The sequence below is a fragment of the Colobus angolensis genome, unplaced genomic scaffold, assembly GCF_000951035.1.
Source record: "Colobus angolensis palliatus isolate OR3802 unplaced genomic scaffold, Cang.pa_1.0 Scaffold448, whole genome shotgun sequence".
Classification (NCBI taxonomy): Eukaryota; Metazoa; Chordata; class Mammalia; order Primates; family Cercopithecidae; genus Colobus; species Colobus angolensis.
Window position 1 is genome coordinate 456,317 of NW_012117910.1, and position 22,430 is coordinate 478,746.

The following is a 22,430-nucleotide window of genomic DNA, read 5'->3' on the forward strand; positions in this document are numbered from 1 at the left end:
AAAAACAAAAACAAAACAAAACAAAACAAAAACTGAGAAAGGAATCTAAGCATGTCACTACAAAAATTAATGAAACACAAAGGAAGACACCAAGAGAAGAAAAAGGGGACAAATTAACTACAAGACATTAAAAAAGAGAAAGAAACAGCAATAGTCAGTCCTCCTCTATCAGTAACTGCTTTAAATGTATATAGATTAAACTCTCAAATCAACAGACACAGAGTGACTGAATGGATTTAAAAAACAAGATCCAACTATATGCTGTCTACTGGCTCACTTTAGATATAAGGACACACAAAGGCTGAAAATGAAAGGATGGAAAAATATATTCCATACATATAGTAACCAAAAGAGAGCAAAGGGGCCACACTTACATCCAACAAAATAGACTTTAAGTCAAAAACTGTCACAAGAGACAAAGAAGAACATCATATAATGACAAAGGCATTAATTCACCAAGAAGATGTAACAATTATAAATATATATGTGCCTAACGTAAGCGCATCCAAATATAGCAAACATTAACGGAATTGAAGGAGAAATAGACAGTAACACAAAAATAGTAGATTTCAATAACCCATATTCAACAATGGGTAGAACCACCAGACATAAGATCAATAAAGAAGTAAAAGATTTGAACAATACTTATACCAATTGGACCTATACAGAACAGTCCACCCAATAACAGTGATAATGGTGAATACCCATTTTTCTCAAGCATACAGGAAACATTCTCCAAGACAGATCACTTATTAAGCCACAAAACAAGTCTTAACAAGTTTCAGAAGACTGTAGTCATCATACCATGTATCTTTTCTGATGACAATGAAATAAAACTAGAAATCAATAGCAAAAGGAAAACTGAAAAATTCCTAAGTATGTGGAAATTAAACCACACATTGGAATAACCAATGGATCAAGGAAGCACTCACCAGGGAAATTAGAAAATACCTTGAGACAAATGAAAATAAAAAAATCAAGAATCTGGCCAACGATTCCAAGGATGACCAAGTTTACTGAAAAGAATGAGATTTGTAATAAGTTGACCTGAGTGTGAATCGCCAACTTTACCACTTACCAGTTGTGTGTCCTTAGACAAATATTTCAAGCTCTCAATAATTGTTTCCTAGCTGATTTAAAAATGGGTATAATCATAATTTCCTCATAAGATTGTTGTAGGATCAAGTGAAATAACACATTAAATGGGACCTTATAAATTGGAAGGCTTGAATTGTCACTATTCTTTGCCCTCTCTGCTGCATTTCAGCTCTCACTGTGACCCTAATTGTGGTTATTGCTCAGGTTCTCTATGTCATATGTTGCAGCTGGAAAACAGAATTTCTTTTTTCTTTTCTTTTTCTTTGAGACAGAGTTTCACTCTTGTTCCCCAGGCTGGAGTGCAATAGCACGATCTCAGCTCACCACAACCTCGGCCTCCCAGGCTCAAGCGATTCTCCTGCCTCAGCCTCCCAAATAGCTGGGATTACAGGCATGCACCACCATGCCAGGCTAATTTTGTATTTTAGTGGAGACGGGGTTTCTCCAAATTGGTCAGGCTAGTCTGGAACTTCTGACCTCAGGTGATCCCCCTGCCTCGGCCTCCCAAAGTGATGGGATTATAGGCCTGAGCCATTGTGCCTGGCCCAGAAAACAGAATTTCTGTACCCACAAGGACTGTTCTCTTCTTATAGTTGTTAATACTCATGTTACAAAGAGCAGAACTTAGAACATTAAACCAAGATTGTAAAACTTGATTGAGTCCTGGATTTGCTATACACAATGTGTAGTCTGCACTGGTCCATAAACTTTTTTTTTAAATTTTTTTTTGAGACGGAGTCTTACTCTGTTGCCCAGGCTGGAGTGCAACGGTGCCATCTCGGCTCACTGCAACCTCTGCCTCCCGGGTTCACATGATTCTCCTGCCTCAGCTCCCAAGTAGCTGGGATTATAGGCGCATGCCACCATGTCCAGCTAATTTTTGTATTTTTAGTAGAGACAGGGTTTCACCATGTTGGTGAGGCTGGTCTTGAACTCCTGACCTCGTGATCTGCCTGCCTTGGCCTCCCAAAATGCTGGGATTACAGTCGTGAGCCACCGTGCCCGGCCTGGTCCATAAACTTGTAAGTATTTTCTCATTTGTGAAAAAGCAAAAGCAGGCTAGGCATGGTGGCTCACACCTGCAATCCTAGCACTTTGGGAGGCCGAGGCAGGCAGATTGCCTGAGGTCAGGAGTTCAAGACCAGCCTGGCCAACACGGTGAAACCCCATCTCTACTAAAAATACAAAAACTAGTTAGGTGTGTTGGTGCATGCTTGTAATCCCAGCTACTTGTGGGGACTGAGGCAGGAAAATCGCGTGAACCCAGGAGGGGAAGGTTGCAGTGAGCCAAGATCGCGCCACTGCCCTCCAGACTGGGCAATAGAGCAAGACTCCATCTCAAAAAAAGAAAAAAAAAAAGTAATCTATGCGTTGCCTGTCTCTGAGGGTGGTTGTGCTGATCATCTAAAAACATGTATGGGAAAGCATGCTTAAAATATGATTATTATTATTGGCCCATCTGACATGTGGTAGCAAAATAAAGATTTAAAAAATATGTCATAAATATACTTCAGCCTACAAAGATCAACCTTAAGTGGATATCTTCAAACAGAATATGTAGGGGTGAAGGGAAACTTCCCCTTTCCCCTCTGAATGTTTACTGAAAATCAACTGACTAAAGGCAGATTAATAGGAGAAAAGGCAAACAAATCTGTTAGCATGCATTGGGAGAAACACAGAGTGATCACCACACCACGGGAAAGGGAGATAAGGAAGTGTGGATGATGTTGGGGGGATAGTAAATGATTTTTAAGGGACTTCAATGGACTTGAAGAACATATAATGACCTGGAACAAAGTCCGTTTGGCCCACAGAGCAGACAATGGTTTGTGACAAAAGTCTGTCCAGCTGTGTTGATAGACTTCAGTCTTTCTTCCTGCAATACAAGTTCAGTTAATGAAAACTCAGGGAAGGGACCAGAGGTAATTATTTTTTTCTTTGGTGGGTCCAGACTTTAGGTAGATAAGGAAACTTTATCCTGTGCTTAGTGAGACAGAAGATTAGGAGACAGTAGTTGGGGGCGGTAGGCCGGGGAGGTAGAAAGAGAGGGGAAGATCAGAGAAACCTTGAGAAACGACTTTTTCAGTTCAACAAGTCAAAGCACCATATTTTAGGGCATCAGTTTCTGAGCACTGGCAGAAAAAAGTTGGTTTCTTTAATGAAGACCAATGTCACTAAGAACTTTAAAGACACAGTGACAATGTTACCTAGAATGTTTCATAAAAGTTCTTACAATCCTTTTAAATTTCCCAAGTGAAAATCTTTCTCATTTTTCTGTGACTATTCTGAAACTACTCTCTCTAAGACTCCAGGATCACACTTAACCCTCTCTGAGCAGATGTCCCCTCTATAAAAGGGGAGATAATATCCTTATACTTTCTCTCTTTCATCTGTCCTATAACACTTATACCATATTAATACATCCTTAGCACCTTCAATCTTGTGTCAGAAAATAAAGGTCCTCTAATTGTATACAAGGCAGGTCTTCCTGATCGAAGTCCCTCTTGCTTCCTCTAGGACTTTATGCTCTCAGTTACTCCCCACACTATCCTATATGCAGTCACTCCTTTGAGACAAGGTTTTTCTCAATATACAAATGTGGGCAAGTCTCTCCAAACCTAATCAGCCTTGCATTTTTTTTTTTTTTTTAACTTTACTTGGTTAGGGAGGATACAATAATTAAAATATGCTTAGAAAAAAGTGGTGATATACAGTTTAAATTGGAAAGAGGGAGAGCTAGAAGTGAGTTGGTTGGTTTGGATGCCTCTATAGTAATCAAGGTAAGAAGGAACTAGGATCTGAGTTGGAATGGTGCCAAGAGAATGAAAGGAGAATATTGAAAAAAAAAAAAATTGTGTAATTAATACTGACACGTCCTGGAAACTAAATGAATGTGGGATAGAAGGAAAAAGAAGAACAAAATAGAATGTTTTTCAAGTAGAGATTTCTATAGCCACACATAATAAAGAATATAGACTTCACAAAATTAGTTCAGGGAAGTCACTACAGAAACAAATGACAACAACAACAAGCCCTAGGGTGGAAGAATATGATTTTCAGATTATTATATGATTTCCACATTATATTACTTTAATTTTTTTTCTTTTTTTTTGTTTTTTGAGATAGAGTCTTGCTCTGTTGCCCAGGCTGGAGTGCAGTGGCGTGGTCTCAGCTCACTGCTAGCTCCACCTCCCGGGTTCACGCCATTCTCCTGCCTTGGCCTCCTGAGTAGCTGGGACTACAGGCACCTGCCACCATGCCCGGCTAATTTTTTTGTATTTTTAGCAGAGACGGGTTTCACCGTGTTAGCCACGATGGTCTCGATCTCCTGACCTCGTGATCCGCCCGTCTCAGCCTCCCAAAGTGCTGGGATTACAGGCATGAGCCACCTTGCCTGGCCAAATTTTCCAATTTTCAACAAAATTATAAGACATGGGGGGAAAAAAAACCAAGAAAGTATGACCATACACAGAAAAAAAAAGCAGTCAAGAGAAATAATCTCTGATGTTGAACTTAGTAGACAAAGACTTTAAATCAGTTCATATATATATTCAAAGAACTATAGAAAACCATGGGCTAAAAACCTAAAGGAAAATATGAGAATGCTATCTTGCCAAATGTAGAATATCAATAAAGAGAAAGAAATTATTTTAAAAAGAACTAAATAAAAGAAATTATTAAAAAAAGAACTAAATAAAAAAATGTAAATTCTGGAGTTAAAAAGTATAGTAACTGAAATGAAAAATTCATTTCATTTCAGAGGAGATCAACAGCAGATTTGAACTAACAGAAGAAGGAATCAGTGAATGTGAAAATAGATCATTTGAGGTTATACAGTTGAGGAGGAAGCGATGGAGGACACGATCAACTATATCCATATATATGCATAATGAAAGTTCCAGAAGGAGAGAAGTCAGATAAATAAGAAAGAATATCCAAAGAAATAATGACCAGAAACTTCCCAAATATAAGAAAAGCATTAATTTACACATCCAGGAAGCTCAGTAAACTTCAAATAGAATAAAATCAGAGACCAATATGTAGATACATCATAATCAAATGATTGATGGTTAAAGACAACGAGAAAATTTAGAAACCAACAAGTGAGAAGCAATTAATCACATACAAAGAATCCTCCATAAGATTAATTCATTTCTCCTTGGAAACCATTTAGGTCAGAAGGCAGTGGGATAGCATATTTGAGGTCCTGAAAAAAAGAAGTACTGTCAATCTAGAATTCTGTATCTTGAAAAACTATCCTTCAAAAACAAAGGAGAAATTAAGACATTCCCAGATAGACAAAACTTGAGAGAACTGGTCACTAGCCGACCTGCTCTACAAGAAATAGTACAGGGAGTCCTTCAGGCTGAAATGAAAGGAAACTAGACAGTAACTCAAATCCACATGAAGAAATAAAGAACACTTTGGTAAAGGTAAATATAAAAGATAACATAAATGTATTTTTTGTTTGTAACTTTTTTCTTCTATCTAATTTAAAAGACAATGGCATAAAGCAATAATAATAAAGTGGTGTTAATGAACTTATAATGTATAAAGAGGTTTACTTATGTTAAAAATTAGCATAAATGGGCTGGGCGTGGTGGCTCACATCTGTAATCCCAGTACTTTGGGAGGCCAAAGTGGGAGGATTGCTTGAATTCAGGAGTTTGAGACCAGCCTGGGCAACATGGTGACACCCTGTCTCTATTAAAAATAACAAAAATTAGCTGAGTGTGGTGGCATATGCCTGAAATCCCAGTTACTCAGGTGGCTGAAGCATGAAAATGACTTGAATTTGGGAGATGGAGGTTGCAGTGACCTGAGATCAAGCTACTGCACTCTAACCTGGGCCATAGAATGAGACTTTATCTCAAAGAAAAAACAAAAACAAACAAACAAACAAAAAAGATGAAGGGACAAGGAATGGCGCTACATAGAAACAGTTTTTCTATAATAAATTCATTTTGTAAAATAAATTCATTCAATAAATTGTATTAATCTGAAATAGATTACTACAAATTAAGATGTTAATTGCAATCACTAGGAAACCACTAAGAAAATAACTTTAGGCCAGGTACAGTGGCTCATACCTGTAATTCCAGTATTTTGGGAGGCTGAAGCAGGAGGATTGCTTGAGGCTAGGAGTTTTTTTGTTTTTGTTTTTGTTTTGTTTTGTTTTTGAGACAGTCTTGCTCTGTCACCCAGGCTGGAGTGCAGTGGTGTGATCTCGGCTCGCTGCAACATCTGCCTCCTGGATTCAAATGATTCTCCTGTCTCAGCCTCCTGAGTAGCTGGGATTACAAGCAAGCATGACCGTACCCAGCTAATAAGGCCAGGAGTTTGAGACCTGGGCAACATGGCAAGATCCATCTCTACAAAAATTTTTAAAAATAAAGTTAACTGGTTGGACATGGTGTCTCACACCTATAATCCTAGCATTTTGGGAGGCCGAGACAGGTGAATGGCTTTACCCCAGGGGTTTGAGATGATCCTGGGCAACAAGGTGAAAACCTATCTCTACAAAACACACACACACACACACACACACACACACACTAGCTGGGCATGGTGGTGCATGCCTGTAGTCCCAGCTATTCAGGAGGCTTAGTTAGTTGGGAGGATCACTTGAGCCCAAAAGTTCAGGACCGCAGTGAGCTATGATTGAGCCACTGCACTCCAGTCTGGGTGACAGAGTAAGACCTTGTCTCCAAAAAATAAAATAAATTGCCTGGCGCAGTGGCTCATGCCTGTAATGCCAGCACTTTAGTAGCCCGAGGCAGGCGGATCAGAAGGTCAGGAGTTTGAAACCAGCCTGACCAACATGGTGAAACCCCGCTGTTACTAAAAATATAAAATTAGCTTGGTGTGGTGCGACGCATGTGTAATTCCAGCTACTTAGGAGACTGAGGCGGAAGAACTGCTTGAATCCAGGAGGGAGAGGTTGCAGTGAGCCAAGATGGTACCACCGCACTCCAGCCTGGGCGACAGAGCGAGACTCTGTCACACACACACAAAATAAATAAATAAATAAATAAATAAGATAAAAAATAAAAATAAAATAAATTTTCAATTGGGCGTGGTGGCTCATGCCTGTAATCCCAGCACTTTGGGAGGCCAAGGCAGGTGAATCACTAGAGGTCAGGAGTTTGAGACCAGCCTGGCCAACATGGTAAAACCCTGTCTCTACTAAAAATACAAAAACTAGCCAGGCATGGCGGTGTGCACCTGTAGTCCCAGCTACTTGGGAGGCCGAGGCACCAGAATTGCTTGAACCCGGGAGGCAGAAGCTGCAATGAGCTGAAATCATACCACTGCACTCTAGCCTGGGCAAAAGAATGAGACTATGTCTCAAAAATAAAAAATATAAATAAATAAATTAAATAAATCTAAAAAGAAAATACCTTTAGAATATACAGGAAAATAAATGACAAGAAGTTAAAATGGCACATTGGAAAATATCTACAAAAAAAAGCAGTAAGGGAATAAGAAATAAAAACACATAAGACATATAGAAAACAAATAGCAAAATGACATAAATCTAACCATGTTAGTAATTACATTAAATGTAAACATAAATGGATTAAGCACTTCAATCAAAAGGCAGATACTGAAAAATGGATAAAAACAACATGATCCAACTATATTTTTATATATATATAAATAAACTATATTTCTATAAGAGATATAATTTATTTCATTTATTTTAGTCTTTAGAGATGATTTAATCTTGCTCTGTTGCCCAGCTTGGGTGCAGTGGTGTAATCACAACTCACTGCAACTTTGAACTCTTGGGCTTAAGCAATCCTACCTCAGCCTCCCAAGTAGTTGGGACTAAAGGCACATGCCACCACACCCAGCTAATTTTAAGAAGTTTTTTTAGAGATGGGATCTGTATTGCCCAGGCTGGTCTTGAACGCTTGGGCTCAAGGGATCTTTATCTCTCTCCCTATCCCACCTTTAAAAAAATAAAAAAATAAAAAAAAGAGACAGGATCTCACTCTGTCATACAGGCTAGAGTGAAATATCACAATCATAGCCTCAAAATCCGGGCTGAAGTGATCCTTCCAACTCAGCCTCCTGAGTAGCTGGGACTACAGGTGCGGGCTACCAAACTCAGCTAACTTTTAAGTATTTTTTTTTTCTTTAGAGACAGGGTCTCATTTTGTTGGCCATGCTGGTCTCGAACTTCTGGCCTCAAGAGATCCTCCCACTTCAGCCTCCCAAAATTCTGTGATTACAGGAGTGAGTCACCACTCCTGGCTCATCTGGCGTTTTTATTATTGCCAAAGAAAAGAGCTGGAGTAGCTATACTTGTATCCGACAAAAATAGACTTTAAGATAAAATGTGTTACTAGACACACACAAAAAAGGACATTTAATAATGATTTTAAAAGTCAGTCCATCAAGAAGATACAGGCTGGGCACAGTGGCTCATGCCTATAATCCCAGCACTTTAGGAGGCCGAGGCAGGTGGATCACTTGAGGTCAGGAGTTCAAGACCAACCTGGCCAACATGGTGAAATCCTGTCTCTACTAAAAATACAAAAATTAGCTGGGCATGGTATGGGGTGCTTGTAATCCCAGCTATTCAGGAGGCTGAGGCAGGAGAATCACTTGAACCTGGGAGTTGGAGGTTGCAGTGAGCCAAGATCACACCACTGCACTCCAGCCTGGGCAACAGAACAACAATAACAAAAAAGAAGATACAACAATTATAAACAAATATCCACCTAACAATAAGAACCTCAAAATACATGAAGCAAAAAATAAATAAGGGGAGAAATAAATAATCCAACAGTACTAATTAGAGAAATAATACTTCCCTCTCAAAAATAGGTAGAACGACTAGACGGAATACCAACAAGGAAATAGAAGACTTGAACAACATTACAAACCAGCTAGATCTAAGGAACATCAATAGAACTTTCCACCCCAAACCAGCAGAATATACATTCTTCTCAAGTGCACATGGAAAAGTCTCCAGAATAGACCATGTTAGGCTATAAAACAAGTGTCAATAAATTTAACAGGATTGAAATCATACAATGTATATTGTCTCACCACAAGCAATATCACAATAAAGCAACAACTGAAGGAAATTTGGGAAATTTACAAATATGTGGAAACCACACAACACGCTCCAAAATACCTATTAGGTCAAAGAAGAAATCACAAGAGATACTAGAAAATACTTTGAAGTGAATGAAAACAAAAACACAATGTAGCAAAATTAGGGCTGGGTACAGTGGCTCAGACCTGTAATCCCAGTATTTTGGGAGGCCGAAGCAGGTAGATCACCTGAGGTCATGAGCTCGAGATCAGCCTGTCCAACATGGTTAAACCCCATTTCTACTAAAATACAAAAATTAGCTGGGTGTGGTGGCATGCACCTGTAATCCCGGCTACTTGGGAGGCTGAGGCATGAGAATTGCTTGAACCTGGGCGGTGGAGGTTGCAGTTAGCTGAGATCGCGCCACTGCACTCCAGCCTGGGTGACAGGGCAAGACTCCATCTCAAAAAAGCAAAAACAAAACAAAACAAAAAAACCCCACCAAAACCAATGTAGTAAAATTTATGAGATGCAGCTAAAGCACACCTAAGTGGGAAATTTATAGCTGTAAATGCTACATTAAATAAAGACCTCAAATAAATTACTTAATCTTACATTTTCAGAAACTCAAAAAAGAAGAGAAAATGAAATGCTAAGCAAGTAGAAGGAAGGCAATAATACAGATTAGAGTAGAAACAAACAAAATTGAGAATAGAAAAACAATAGAGAAAATCAATAAAACCAAAAGTTGTTTCCTGGAAAAAAAAAAAACAACAACAAAATTGACAAATCTTTAGCAAGGCAGACTAAGAAAAAAATTAGACTGAAGTTACTAAAATTAGGATTGAAAGAGGTACATTATTACCAACCTTACAGAAATAAAAGGGATTATAAGAGAATTTTATAAATAATTGTCTGCCAGCCAGGGGCAGTGGCTCATGCCTGTAATCCCAGCACTTTGGGGGGCCAAGGTGGGTGGATCACTTGAGGCTAGGAGTTTGAGACCAGCCTGGGCAGCATGGCGAAACCCTGTCTTTACCAAAAATACAAAAAAAAAAAGAAAAAAAAAATTAGCCAGGCGTGGTGGTGCATGCCTGCCAGTCCCTGCTAATTGGGAGGCTGAGGCATGAGAATTGCTTGAACTGGAAGGCAGAGGCTGCAGTGAACCGAGATCACACCACAGAACTCCAGCCTGGGTGATAGAGCAAGACTCAAAAAGAACAAAAAAAAGCAAAACTGTATGCCAACAAGTTAGGTAACCTAGATGGAATGGACAAATTCCTATAAAGACACAAACTACTGAATGACTCAAGAAAATATAGATAACCTGAATAGGCTTATAATAAGCAGAGATTGCATTAGTAGTTACACACACACACACACACACACACACACACACACACACACAAACCTTCCACAAAGAAAAGCCCAGGACCAGATGGCTTCACTGGTGAATTCTACCAGACATATAAAGAAGAATTCACACTCTTCCCAAAAAATAAAAGGGGAGAGAACACTTCCCAACGCCTTCTATGAGACTGGTATACCAAAACCAGATGAAAGAACATCACAAGAACACTACAAACCAATATCCCTTATGAATATAGACACAACACTCCACCCAAATAGTGGCAAACTAAATCCAACCACATATAAAAAGGAATATACACCACAAACCACATGGAATTTCTCCCAGGATTGCAAGGTTGGTTAAATATATAAAAATCAATTTAACATACCATATTGAAAAAGGATAAAACTCACATGATCAATAGATGTAGAAAAAGCATTAAACAAAATCCAGTATCTTTTTCTTTTTTTTAAGATGGAGTCTCGCTCTGTCACCCAGGCTGGAGTGGCACGATCTCTGCTCACTACAACCTCTGCCTCCCAGGTTCCAGCGATTCTCCTGCCTCAGCCTCATGAGTAGCTGGGATTATAGGCGCCTGCCACCACACCCGGCTGATTTATATATTTTTAGCAGAGAAGGGGTTTCACCATGTTGGCCAGGCTGGTCTTGAACTCCTGACTTCAGGTGATCTGCCTGTCTTGGTCTCCCAAAGCGCTGGGATTACAGGTGTGAGCCACTGTGTCTGGTCAAAATCCAATATCTTTTTATGATAAAAAAAAAAACATTCCAGCCGGGTGTGGTGGCTCATGCCTGTAATCCCAGCACTTTGGGAGGCCGAGGCAGGTGGATCACCTGAGGTCGGGGGTTTGAGACCAGCCTGGCCAACATGGAGAAACCATGTCTCAACTAAAAATACAAAATTAGCCAAGCATAAATAAGCAGCACCCAGATTTGAAAGGAAGAATTAAAACTATCTTTATTTGCAGATGACAAAATCTTGTCTATAGAAAATTGACAAAAAATCAGTGAGAACTAATACAAGTTCAGTAAGGATACAGGATCCAAGATTAATATACAAAAAGCAATTATTTTTCTATACACTAGCAATGAACAATCCCAAAATGAGATTAAGAAAACAATTCCATGTATAATAGCATTGTTAAGGACTGAATTATGCCCTCCTCCACCCCAATTCATATGCTGAGGCCCTAACCTCCAATGTTACTATACTTGGAGACAGGACCTTTAAGGAGGTAATCAAGGGTAAATGAGGTCATAAGGGTGGAGTACTAATCCAAGGGGACTGGTGCCCTTATAACAAGAGGAAGAGACATCAAAGACATCTCTCTCTAAACATTTGCACAGAGAAAAGACTATGTGAAGACACAGCAAGAAGGAGGCAGTCGCAAGCCAGGAAGAGAGGCCTCACCCAAACCAACTCTGCTGGCACCTTAATCTTGGACTTCCAGCCTCTAGAACTATAGGAAGATCAGTTTCCATTGTTTAAGCTACACCATTTGTGGTATTCTGTTATTGCAGCCCAAGCAAACTAATATAAGCATAAAAGAAAATAAAAATCTTAGGAATAAATTTAACCAAAGAAGTGTAAGACTTGTACACTGAAAACTATAAACATTGTTGAAATGAATTAAAGAAAACCTATATAAATGGAAATATATCCATATTTGTGGATTGAAAAACAATATTATTCAGATAGCAATACTCCCCAAATTGATCTACAGATTCAATGTAATCCCTATCAAAATCTCAGTTGCTTTTTTGGCAGGAAGTAACAAGCTGATCCTAAAATTCAAATGGAAATGCAAGGGACTCAGAATAGCCAAAACAATCTTGAAAAAGAAACAAATCAAAAGATACACTTCTTGAATTTCAAAATGGCCAAGAAGCAAATGAAAAGATGTTCAACATCATTAGTCATTAGGAAAATGCCAATCAAAACCACAATGAGATACCATTTCACACCCGGTAGCATGGCTATAATTTTTTTGAGATGGAGTCTCTGTCACCCAGGCTAGAGTGCAGTGGCACAAACTCGGCTCACTGTAACCTCTGCCTCTCAGGTTCAAGCGATTCTCCTGCCTCAGCCTCCCAAGTAGCTGGGATTACAGGTGTCCGCCATCACACTCGGCTAATTTTTGTATTTTTAGTAGAGATGGGGTTTCACCAGGTTGGCCAGACTGGTCTCAAACTCCTGACCTCAGGTGATCCACCAACCTTGGCCTCACAAAGTGCAGGGATTACAGGTGTGAGCCACCATGCCCAACCCATAACTTTTTTTAAAAGGGGAAAATGACAAAGCAAAGATGTGGGAAAATTGGAACCCCTTATGTGTTGCTGGTGAGTGTAAAACAGTGTAGTTGCTTTGGAAAGAGTTTGGCCATTTCTCAAAAAGGTAAACATAGAGTTACCATGTGATGCAGCAATTCTGCTCCTAGATATATATCCAAGAAAAATGAAAACATATATCCACACATAACTTTGTACATGAATGTTCGTAGAAGTATTATTCTTCACAGCAAAAAGGTGAAAACCTAAATGTCCATCAACTGATAGATGTACAAAATGTGGTAAACATAGAGTACTTTTTAGCCATAAAAAGGAATACATGCCACAATATGAATGATTATACTTTAGTTATTAAGTGAAAGAAGCCAGACACAAAAGGCCATAGTTTATGATTTCATTTATATGAAATATCCAGAATAGACAAATCCATAGAGACAGAAAGTAGATTAATGGTTGACAAGGAATAGGGGAGGAAGGAATGGGGGAATGACTGCTAATAAGCACGGGGCTTCTTTTTGGGGTGATGCAAGTGTTCTGGAATTAGATAGTGGTGATGGTTGCACAACTTTGTGAATATACTAAAATATGCTGATTTGTATATTTTAAAGTGGTGAATTTGATCTATATGTTTAATTAAAAAATACTTTTTTTTTTAAAGAGACAAGGTTTTGCTCTGTTGCCCAGGCTGGAGTGCAGTGGCACGATCACAGCTCACTGCAGCCTCAACCTCCTGGGCTCAATCAATCCTTTTACCTCAGCCTTCTGAGTAGCTGGGACTACAGGTTCATGCCACCATGCCCAGCTAATTTTTGTATTTTTTATAGAGACGGGGTTTCACCATGTTTCCCAGGCTGGTCTCAAACTCCTGGGCTCAAGCAATCCTCCCTCCACACCCTCCCAAAGTACTGGGATTACAGGCATGAGCCACTGCACCCAGCCCCCAGTGCCTCTTAAAACAGTAAATCTTTCTGTGCTGTGCATTAATGTGACTGAGGTTAACATAGTCCCTGGCACGTTTAAGAACATGGTTTCCACAGAAATCTGGCTTTTAGGAAGACAGTTTCCTTAGATGTAAGTTCTAGCAAACCTGTAAAGGAGGCCTTCTTCCAAGTCTCTTTCTCCCTTCCATTTTTAGAGCTAGGTAGGTAATTTTCCTGTGATGTCTTACACTTTCCAGATGTTTAACCTTTCTTTTGGCAGGGAGAAATTGGCCTTTGTTTGTTAGTTTAATGAGAAGAGGTGTAAGAAAAGTCTGCCTCAGATTTCTTATATTATTGTGTTCAGTTTATGCAAAGATAATAAGTATTATGATCTTAAATTTGGGACCTTTGCAATCAGAGATCATTAGTATTTCCAAATTTAACCTATCACGAAGTTAGTATCAACTAAGGGAAGAAAAACAAGCCCCTCATGGGGCTGAGCCTGCAATATGGTCGTATAGGAATTCTAAACCATTTTTTAGGTAACCGTCATTTCCCAAGCACCAGGAAGTGTAGAAAATAAAGGCCCTCAAATGTTAGGCTGTCAATAGTGTGGCTCATTTTGTACATCACCTCGTCTAGATCTCTGTGCAGATGTACCAAGTAGCAATCATGGAAAACTAGTTTAAAGTCGATTTCATTTGAAACTTCTATTAAGTGATAATCATTAAGGGGAATAACATCATTTTACACGTCAACAAAACTTCACATTCAGAAGACAGAACCAAGTAGTTAATAGAACATTTCCATAATGCTTGAGAATTCAATATCTTTCTCAACATCATTTCTTAGTCTAGGCACTCAAGCAGGCAGCAGCTTGTCACTTACAGCCCTGCCATTTCCTGTTCTAGTTCATTAAACCCTAGGCTTTCCCCAGAAACTCACAACCCTCATGGAGATCCTTCTGCCAATCAGAACAGATTCATTTGAAGGAGGCAGAAATTGATATGCAGCTCTGAGTGAGGATGAAGGCCATAATAAATTGCCACCTACACATGGAATTATATTTTGTAGGATGACAGTGTGTGGGCAGAAGCAGCAGGAGTTATGTTTAGACCTTATAGTTGGGGACTTATTTCATATTGACTGCTTTCTCCTTGGCTGCCAATGGATGGATAAAGTTCAGAAGCTACAGCCAGGTTGGGAACTCTTTACCTTTGCCTTTCTTTCTACAAAATAGCCCAAATAAGCTAGCAATATAGTCAGTTCACATGCAAAGGCTTGAATCAAAACTACAGTTCTCTAAATCATTTTGCTTCTCTTTTCTCAGTGATGCTTAAAATTCTAGAATTTCAGAGTCACGTTCATAAGTACATTTATAAGCACCACTGACCACTCCTGGCAATCACATGGCTACTGCATGCTGCAATGGAAACCAGAATAAAATGACATCCCAACATAGAAATGAGCGCTTGAAATAAGGCAGCTGAAAAGAAAAAGCCACATTTAACTTAACCTTACTGAGGAAGGGGACAAAGATGAGGGAGGACTCTCTCTACTCAGCTTTTCTCTTAACCATAAGTGAGACACTTGGAATTGCAAAAGCAACATTTAGCTTTTGGGAGCATGTTGCTGCCAGGAGTGGAAAGAAAGGATCTTACACCTCCTTTTCTCTCCTGGTTCTAAAGTGGTGGGCAAAATGTCTGCTTTTATTGGTTTGAGGTATTCTAACCATTGCCAAAGAACAAGTAAAGAAAATCAGATACACATGCTCTCCTCCTAAAAATGTCACCTCCTTTGTAAAGGTGTCTTGATTCCCAATTCAGAATGTATAGCTTCCTCTCTACATTCTATCGTATACTTTATAGCTCCATTAGTATCACAGATCTCCCTCTCTCACTAAACTGTAAAATTCACAGTTCAGGGACCAAGTCATTACCTCTGTGATCCCTGCAGTGCAAAGTAGAGTGCTTTATTAATGGTACAAAATAAATGCTTGATGAATGAATGTGGTGGTGTCAACTTCATAACTGGACATTATGTTTTCAGAGTTCTAATAAATGTTGAAAACAAAGAAACTTGGCCGGGCACGGTGGCTCAAGCCTGTAATCCCAGCACTTTGGGAGGCCGAGACAGGCAGATCACGAGTTCAGGAGATCGAGACCATCCTGGCTAACCCGGTGAAACCCTGTCTCTACTAAAAAATACAAAAAACTAGCTGGGCGAGGTGGCGGGCGCCTGTAGTCCCAGCTACTTGGGAGGCTGAGGCAGGAGAATGGCCTGAACCCGGGAAGCGGAGCTTGCAGTGAGCTGAGATCTGGCCACTGCACTCCAGCCTGGGAGACAGAGCGAGACTCCGTCTCAAAAAAAAATAAAGAAAGAAAGAAAAATAAAGAAACTACCTTTCCTACTTAGCTGCTCCCTCCATCCCAATCTTTTTCCCTATATTTGGTATCATGACATTGCACCTTGAAGAGGGAGACACATCTAATAGGAGATATCCTCCTGAGAAGATATTTTTATATTCAATATGTCTATTTTGATAACTCTCCAATAAACCATCTTTTGGGGAAGATTTCCAAGGTTAAACTGAACTTGAAGAGCAGAGTTCCAATCATTTTAGGTAGGCAAAAGATCGCTCTGCTGGCCAGGTGCAGTGGCTCACGCCTGTAAACCCAGCGCTTTGGGAGGCTGAGGTGGGCAGATCACTTGAGGTCAGGATTTCGAGATCAGCCTGGCCAACATGGTGAACCCCCCCTCTCTACTAAACATACAAAAATTAGCTGGGTGTGGTGGCGCATGCCTGTAATCCCAGCTATTCAGGAGGCTAAGGCAGGGGAATAGCTTGAACCCGGGAGGCGGAGGGTTGCAGTGAGCTGGGATTGCACCACTGCACTCCAGCCTGGGCGACAGAGTGAGACTCTGTCCCCCCCCTCCAAAAAAAAGCTCTGCTTCCTATGACACAGTGTGCTGTAAGATGCCTCAGAATAAACTATAAAGGTCTAAAAGCTGAAAGCATGACACAAAGACTCCCCTAACCAGGTGCTGCCTATATGAAATGATCAAGAAGAACAAAGAAGAAACCCTGAATTCTTTTTAACTAATTAGGAAAAATGGTCCTTAGCCCTCAAAAAACAAGAGTCAAACCAGAGACTGATTGGTAAAACTGTTTCAGGTACAGAGTCAGGTGACGTAAATGTGTCTAAAGGGAGAAAGGTCAAATTTAGCCAATGAAAGTCATCTCAAATAAGATTCTCCCTCTATTTTCACCTGTGGCATGTGTTATTTTACTACTGGGGTTTGGCAAAACCTCAGCTGGAGACTTTTGACCTTTGTCAAAATTCTGGTTATTTGGAAACTTCTAAACAATGATCATGTTCTACCACAATGCACATTTTCTCCTTGCAAAACAAACAAAACGCTTTGACAGGGACAATTCCCAGTCTCTTATCACTGAAAGGTACAAAGGAAGCTGGAGAGTTGTTTGAATATCATAGAGCACTTTTGAGTTCATTACGCCATTTTCCCCAGGGTTGGATTTAATCAAGATGAAAAAGCACAGGCTCAAAGCCTTTTTAGTTGACAAGAAGCAATTTTTTGGCTTGGGACTTCTGTGTCTGAGTTGTAAGTCAGGTTCACAGAAAAGTAATCAGAAACTAGCCTGGCTGGAGACAAGAAGAGTCTTGAAATAAGAGGTGTGCGACCATGGGTTGTATGTGTGACCCAGCCTCTTAAGAAGCATAGGGACCTTGAGCAAATTACTTATACTCTCACCTGTAAAGTAAAGGACTCGACTTGGAGGATTTCTAAAGCCCCCTGTAACACTATCAATTTTTAATTACCTAATGTTGTTCCTTAAGTAACCGATTCGTTCATTCAACTATTTGAATACCTTCCATGTTCACTGAGGAACAGTTAATTCAGGTATCTATTTGAATACCTTCAATGAACATAATGAAAGAAGTAAAAATAACAGCTCTTGCCCTCAAGGAGTTGATAAGCCAGCGGGAAAGGTGAAGGCTTTACCCAACAGCTCCTAGCACAGGGCCAGGCACAGGGGCTTATTAATCCATTCCTTTGGTCACAAGGAGCCTGCCAAATGATGAGGAAGGAAAGGAGTAAGAGAAACTCCACAGAAGCTCTTAGGAGGAAGACAAGGTAATTTATAATTTCAGTCCACCAACGTCTATTGAGTACCTACTGTGTCTATTGAGTGCCGACTCAGCCAGATCAGGCCTCTGATGACACTTACCTACTTATTCTAGGTGATAGAGAGAAAAAAACAAAACAGGTTATCAAATAAATGAAATCCAGGGCCAGGCTTGGGGGCTCAAGCCTGTAATCCCAGCACTTTGGGAGGTTGAGGTGGGTGGATCACTTGAGGTCAGGAGTGCAAGACCAGCCCGGCCAACATGGTGAAACCCCGTCTCTACTAAAAATACAAAAATCAGCCAGGCATAGTGACACATGCCTGTAACCCCAGCTACTTAGGTGGCTGAGGCAGGAGAATCACTTGAGCCCAGGAGGTAGAGGTTGCAGTGAGCCAAGATCACGCCACTGCACTCCAGCTTGGGTGACAGAGTGAGATTCTGTCTCAAAAAAAAAAAAAAAAAAAAAATTTAGATTGAGAGAAATTCTATGAAAGAAACAGAATAACAAATAACTGTGTTTGCTGGTGGGGTGGACTGCCATTAGTATAGGGCAGAGAGGGGTAAGTTTTTGGATATGGTAGTAGTTGACTGAGCTCAGACCTGAAGGCAGAAGAAAATTAGAACAGCCAGCACAGAGGGCCTAGTGATCCAGCCAGAGGCTGGTAAATGCAGAGGCTGAGAAGGGCTGGTGCAGACAGACCATCTGTGTGGTTGGAGCTTAAAAAGCAGTTACTTCCAGAAAGTATAGAGTGAACGCAGTAGTTCTCGACAGAGGGCAATTTTGCACACCCCATGGGACATTTGGCAAAGTCTAGAGACATTTTTGGTTGTTATGATGGTGGGGGTGGGGGGAAGGTTGAGAAAACTTGCACTAAAGGAATATTTCAGCCCAAATTTCAGTTTTAGTCATTATGTTCTGAACTCATATTCTCGCCAGCTTGAATAGTTTTTTTTTCTTTCCTGCAGAAACAAAATAAGAGCAGGTTTCAAGAGGCTCACTCTTTAATCTACTCTCTTGGGAAATCCCATTGGGGAGGTTCATAGGACTCCAGGAACCTTTGGAAAGCTCCACAGGATATGAAATGTCTACCTAAACAGGTCGGAAAGGATCTAAGGAGCCACACCCCCAACTGCTCCCTCAGTTACCAGGGCAGAAAAAACTGAGATTAGGGGTAGGGCACAAAGGAGAACATATTCATGTTTTATTTGCATAAGTACAAATTAATGTTAAAAAGAATATAAAGCCAGGTCCAGGGTAGGGATGAAGAGGTTGCAGATGCTCTCAAGTATTGGAAAGCTCTGTCCTTCTGGCCTTATGTCTTTTTCTTCTTTTTCTTTTCTTTTTTTTTCTTTCTTTCTTTCTTTTTTTTTTTTGAGACGGAGTCTCGCTCTGTCGCCTGGGCTGGAGTGCAGTGGCTGGATCTCAGCTCACTGCAAGCTCCGCCTCCCGGGTTTACCCCATTCTCCTGCCTCAGCCTCCGGAGTAGCTGGGACTACAGGCACCAGCCATCTCGCCCGGCTAGCTTTTTGTATTTTTTTAGTAGAGACGGGGTTTCACCGTGTTAGCCAGGATGGTCTCGATCTCCTGACCTCGTGATCCGCCCGTCTCGGCCTCCCAAAGTGCTGGGATTACAGGCTTGAGCCACCGCGCCGGGCCTTCTTTTTTTTTCATTTTTGAGACAGGGTCTCCCTCTGTGGCCCAGACTGGAGTGCAATGGCACGATCTTGGCTCACTGCAACCTCAAACTCCCGGGCTCAAGTGATCCTCCTATCTCAGTCTCCCAAATAGCTGGGACTACAGGCGTGTGTCAAGATGACCCAACTAATTTTTGTACTTGTAAAAAATTTTTTGAGACAGAGTCTTGCTCTGTTGCCCAGGCTGGAGTGCAATGGGGGGATTTTGGCTCACTGCAACCACAGGCTCCCGGGCTCAAGCGATTCTCCTGCCTCAGCCTCCCAAGTAGCTGGGACTACAGTTGCGCGCCACCACGCCCAGGTAATTTTTGTATTTTTTATAGAGACGGGGTTTCACCATGTTGGCTAGGCTGGTCTCGAACTCCTGACCTCAAGTGATCCGCCCGCCTCGGCCTCCCAAAGTGCTGGGATCCCAGGTGAAGCCACCGCGCCGCACCCCTCGGGCCTTCTTCTAACTTGGGTCCCTGGGCCCCCCAGGCTTTCGCTCCCTTCCCCTACGCCGCCCCGCGCCCGCCTCAGGCCTCTCTGGGACCAGCCGGCGTGGCGTCCTGGCCCGCCCGAGCCCCACGGTCCCTCGGGTCCTAACCTCGGCGGGCGGGCGCCTCCTCAAGAAGCCCCGGTGCAGGCTGTCATTGTACAGGTGGCCCAGGCGGGCGGCGCCCGACCCAAGGCCGCGTCGGGTCAGTGTGCGGCCCCCGGCTGAGAGGCGGCTGCTGAGGGGCCGGACGGGCCAGGGCCTGGCTAACTGCCGCTCGCCCCTGCTTTGCATATTCATGAAGTCTAGCGAGGCCGATCGACCCGGCCGCCGTGGACGGGTCATGAATTATTCATGAGGAAGTTTCTGGTCCCGCCCAGAAAGGTCTCGTTGACTATTTATGAGCCGAGGAGCGGGTTTGGGCCGGAAAAGGCCGTTGACTCTCGGTGGGAGGGAGGCGTCGACGAGCTGAGGTGAGGGCTGTTGAGACGCGAGGTCTCCGCCCAGAGAGGGCACTCGGACGTTGTTAGTTCTGTCTTTATGTCAAACAAATATATATATATTTTTCTTTTCTTGTTACTTAAGGCTTTAAGTTGGATTTGAAAATATCATTTTTCGTGAGGGCCTACAGTACTGTGAAGAGAATCGGGAGGGCAGGGGGCTGAGGAGGAAGACAAAAGGGAGGCGATTTCCCCCAGAACTGGACAGAGAACACCCAGGTAGCTTTGAAATTCAGATTTTTCTGGACATGAAATCAAACTTGCTGAGCAAGCAGCAGCCATAATGAGCCATGACGAGGCTGGTAGGGCAGACGATGTCTGTGCCCGGCATTGGAGGGGCCGTGTGTGGTGGAGCTTTTGGGGTTTATCTTACCTGGATCAGATTCTCCTCAGCCATTGAGGTTTTCTGCGAGGATCGATGCCTGGTACAGGCCAAGAGGTGAGAGAGGTGGGGACGAGCCACCCCGCCCCGCTTGACCTCAGCTCCCCTTTCGTTTTAGTGAGAATTTGCCAATTAATCCCTGTGGACTTTAGTTCCCTAAACAGTTCAGAGGGAGAGAGTGTCTTGAACCTCAGGATTAGCCAATCGCCGAAATGTGTCCGAGTGCGCAGAGCACTGGACAGGCTGTGCAGTACATCGCGTACTCACTTGGTAGAAATGAGGGGTGGTTCTGGCCCCGAAAGGGGTTTTTAATCTCAGCAGGATCATAATCTAATTGCTCCTCCGTTGGACCATCAGTCTGTTGAGGTAGGAAAAGTATATTACATCTTGTAATCCTGTACGTTGCCTGGCACATTGTAGTCACCTCGTAAGATGTTGAATGAATGAATAATTGAAATAGCATGAAAAATATATTAAAAAGTCAAAAGCATGAACAAATACTCAATTAATACAGTGGAAACCATTTACTCTGAATGAGCACAAGTAGGGGAATTACCAGGGCCAGATGGAATTTGTTAAAATGGTGAATAATTTATTGAAACAAGCTCTGTCAGAAGGTCTAAGTAACTGGGGGGACTTTGGCAAACCAAGTTCCCTTCCATAGCCTCACTTTCCTTTTCTTTTTTCTTTTCTTTCTTTCTTTCTTTTTTTTTTTTGAGACGGAGTCGTGCTCTGTCGCCAGGCTGGAGTGAAGTGACGCAATCTCAGTTCACTGCAACCTCCACCTCCCGGGTTCAAGCGATTCCCCTGCTTCAGCCTCCCTCCTAGCCGGGATTATAGGCATGTGCCACCACACCCAGCTAAATTTTTTTTTTTTTGTATTTTTAGTAGAGACAGGGTTTCACCATGTTGTTCAGGATGGTCTCGATCTCTTGACCTTGTGATCCGCCCGCTTTGCCTCCCAAAGTGCTGGGATTGCAGGTGTGAGCCCCTGCGCCCAGCCCCTTTTCTTTATAGCTTTATGTTTAGGTTTAACTCCATCATCCATTTTGCATTAATATTTGTATACAGTGTGAGATTCAGGTTAAGCTTCTTTTCATTCTCTCTTCTTCCCCCTACCCCCTGGATGTCCTTTTGTTTCAGCACCATTTGTTGAAAAAAAGATTCTTCCTCCACAGAATTGGATCTTCTTTAAATCGAAGGGGTTGGAAGATGTCTGTGCTCCCTTCCAGCTTTATGAATCTATTGAACCCAACACTTCTTTTGAGTAAAGTCATTCTTAATATCATGCATGTGTAAGGAAGGTCATGTAGTTGCATTTCAGAATCTAGCTATTGGATATTGTTCGCCTGATAGAAAAGGGATTTTTTTGTAAAAAATAGTTTTGGAAGATTGAGAAAGATAGGTAGAGAGCCCTCATAAATCAGCTATAATTATATTTGGGAAAATGTAATAAAACTTCGGTTTTTGCTTAACTTGGAATGGTTGAAAAAGTGGTTTA

General features: G+C 41.5%; 1 protein-coding gene and 1 pseudogene across 2 annotated transcripts in view; one reads left to right on the forward strand and one right to left on the reverse strand.

The window, feature by feature from the left end:
• LOC105523003 overlaps positions 1-20,392 on the reverse strand; it is a 33,206-nt pseudogene extending 12,814 nt beyond the window's left edge.
• HORMAD2 (HORMA domain containing 2) overlaps positions 20,101-22,430 on the forward strand; it is a 108,683-nt gene continuing 106,353 nt past the window's right edge. The window contains exons 1-2 of one of the 2 annotated variants that reach the window (XM_011957687.1): positions 20,493-20,520; positions 21,251-21,295. The gene's annotated coding sequence lies outside the window, so the exon portion shown is untranslated. Of the gene's footprint in view, positions 20,521-21,250; positions 21,296-22,430 lie in introns of both variants that reach the window. The other variant, XM_011957684.1, reaches the window with a different exon arrangement.